General features: G+C 47.3%; 1 non-coding gene across 1 annotated transcript; it reads right to left on the reverse strand.

The window, feature by feature from the left end:
* Positions 1 to 663: 663 nt before the first annotated feature.
* On the reverse strand, positions 664 to 735 carry TRNAW-CCA (transfer RNA tryptophan (anticodon CCA)). The gene has a single exon. It is a non-coding gene; the product is annotated as a tRNA-Trp (tRNA).
* Between the last annotated feature and the right edge of the window lie 2,623 nt (positions 736 to 3,358).

Below are 3,358 nucleotides of genomic sequence, written 5' to 3' on the forward strand. Positions count from 1 at the left end.
TCCCCATCATTCCCTCCTGCTTGTTTGCTGCAACTGGGGATTTATACCCTTCAGCAACTGTATGATTTTGCCCCAACTCACTGGGCATTCTAACTGGTTTCCTTTAGACAATGACCCTGGGACAGTTTCCCAGTTTAGGCCAGCAGCACTGCTCTTGGTTGAACCATGTGTATACCACAGGTGGGCCCTTTCAAACCTATCTCCTCCACTAAGACCTTAAGGCTAATAAATACCCCACTCAATGAATAAACCGGAGAAGGCAATGGCACCCCACTCCAGTGGAAAATCCCATAGATGGAGGAGCCTGGTGGGCTACAGTCCATGGGGTCGCTAAGAGTCGGACACGACTGAGCTACTTCACTTTCACCTTTCACTTTGATGCATTGGAGAAGGAAATGGCAACCCACTCCATGTTCTTGCTTGGAGAATCCCAGGGACGGCAGAGCCTGGTGGGCTGCCATCTGTGGGGTCACACAGAGTTGGACATGACTGAAGCGACTTAGCAGCAGCAGCAGCAGCAATGAATGGTGGTGATGGTGAAGTCGCTCAGTCATGTCCAACTCTTTGCAACCCCGTGGACTGTAGCCTACCAGGCTCCTCCATCCATGGGACTCTCCAGGCAAGAATACTGGAGTGGGTTGCCATTTCCTTCTCCAGGGGATCTTCCCAACCCAGGGATCGAACCCAGGTCTCCTGCATTGGAGGCAGACGCTTTAACCTCTGAGCCACCAGGGAAGATGCAGCAATGAATAAGCACTGAAATATCCTTCCAATTCTTCCTATACCACTTACAGGCAAGATGGTGGCTGTTCACAAAGGTTCTCAGTGAGATTCTCCCACTTGTTATTCTGGACCCCATTCCTTCCTGCCTTGGTTCCTACTCAGAGCTACTTCTCCTTTCCCAAGCAGGCAAATGATAGTTTCATTCACACTCAGATAACAGAGACTTATATGACGTTTCTTTTAGGTAGCTTTGCATTTTGAAAAAACTGTAGGGAATAGGAAAATCCTCAAGAGACAGAACACATATTTAGTAGAATTTCTCCCATGAGGAGATGAGGTAATTACAGACAGGGGTGCCGTCCAACTATTTCACAAATTGCAATACAATGGCTCAGCAGCTTTCAGTCCTCTGACAAAATACTGAAGCAGGTGTCCAAAGATCAACAAGTAAAAGGAGATAGCCAGACCATGACTTCAACAAGTCCATAACTGGGCCCTGTGGATAGATCTCTGATCTCTACTGACAAGAGACTTCCTTTGTGCATTATGTCTAGACCTGTCTTTTAAATTAGAAATGTCTTGTTTTTATTAGTAACTAAAACACATGCGTAAAAGGGAGGCTTCCCTGGTGATGCAGATGGTAGGGATTCCACCTGCCAATGCAGGAGACAGGTTTGATCCCTGAGTCAGGAAGATTCCCTGGAGGAGGGAATGTCAACCCATTCCAGTATTCTTGCCTGGGAAATCCCATGGACTGTAGCCATAGGGACATAGCCATAGCCACAGTCCATAGGGTCGTAAACAGTCAGACACAACTGAGCAACTAAGAACCCACACTCATGTTTTGGCCACACCTCACAGCTTGCAGGATCTTACTTCCCCCACCAGGGACTGAACCTGCACCCTTGGCAGTGAAGCACTGGACCGCCTGCGAATTCCCTTCATATACTTAAAATAATAAAAATAAAAGAAACATACCTATAACCAGCACCAACCATATACAACAAAACACTCAGTTTCAGCGTGACCCTGGCGAGGATGGGATGCAGATGGTGGCAGCGTCAGAGCAACCGGTGAAGGCTGCGGATTTCAGTTCTGTAACCATTCCTCCTATGCCCTGACTCGTGGGCTGCAAAGCCTGGGTAGGATCCTGCTGCAGTGGGTGCAGCCACTTGGAGTGGAGTCTGCCTGGGGGCAGGTGTGGAGATTTCTGGGCAATGTAATGTGGAAGCCATTGTTCACCTTGTCCTCATTCTGCACATTCGTGTTGAAAAGGGTGTGTTTGCATGCATGCTAAGTGGCTTCAGTCATGTCTGACTCTGTGTTACCCTATCGACTGTAGGCTCCTCTGTCCATGGGATTATTCAGGCAAGAATACTGGAGTGGTTTGCCATTTTCTTCTCCAGCGGATCTTCCCCACCTAAGGATGGAACCTAGGTCTTTTACGTCTCCTGCCTTGGCAGGAGGGTGATTTATCATTAGCGCCACCTGCCCAAATGAGAAGGAAACAGCAACCCACTCCAGTATTCTTGCCTGGAGAATCCCATGGACAGAGGAGCCTGGTAGGCTCCAGTCTATGGGGTCACAAGAGTCGGACACGACTAAACCACCAACCACCATAGCAGCAGAACAGTAGGGCATAAACGGTATGTGTCATCCATACTAGGCCTCAGGCTTCCCAGATGGTGCAGCAGTAAAGAATCTGCCTGTAATGCAGGAGAAGCAGATGAAGCGAGTTTGATCCCAGGGTGGGGAAAATCCCTAGGAGGAGGAAATGGCAACCCACTCCAGTATTGCCTGGGAAATCCCATGGGGTTGCAAAGCTCAGATACTCAGTCTCCTGTCATCTGCTTCTGGCAGATTACTCAGCTGGTGTTGCACCCCCTCCACCCCCACACCGGGGGCGGAGGCAAAGCTGTGCCTCCAAGAAAACAGAGCAGAAAGAGTGTGCCCATATATCGCCGCAGTGACTAGTGTAGTGAACGCAGGGAGAGGAACAACATGGCTGTGAAAAAGTGTTCCTTGATAAGCAGAAAGCAGAGGATACATGGCCAACAGTCAATCAGCTCAAGGAAGAGAATGAATGATTGGAAGCAAAAATTATATTGCTGACTAAGGAATTAAGTTAGTTCTAAAAGGTCTTGTAGGTCTTCATAGAAGTGTTCAGCTTCTTCAGCGTTACTGGTTGGGGCATAGACTTGGATTACCATGATATTGAATGGTTTGCCTTGGAAACGAACAGAGATCATTCTGTCGTTTTTGAGATTGCATCCAAGTACTGCATTTTGGACTCTTTTGTTGACCATGATGGCTACTCCATTTCTTCTGACGGATTCCTGCCCATAGCAGTAGATATAACGGTCATCTGAGTTAAATTCACCCATTCCAGTCCATTTTAGTTCGCTGATTCCTAGAATGTTGACATTCACTCTTTTTTTTTTAAGTTTTTTTTTATTTTTTTAATTTTAAAATCTTTAATTCTTACATGCGTTCCCAAACATGAACCCCCCTCCCACCTCCCTCCCCATAACATCTCTGTGGGACATTCACTCTTGCCATCTCTTGTTTGACCACTTCCAATTTGCCTTGATTCATGGAACTGACATTCCAAGTTCCTGTGCAATATTGCTCTTTA

This window comes from Ovis canadensis, chromosome X, assembly GCF_042477335.2.
Source record: "Ovis canadensis isolate MfBH-ARS-UI-01 breed Bighorn chromosome X, ARS-UI_OviCan_v2, whole genome shotgun sequence".
NCBI lineage: Eukaryota > Metazoa > Chordata > Mammalia > Artiodactyla > Bovidae > Ovis > Ovis canadensis.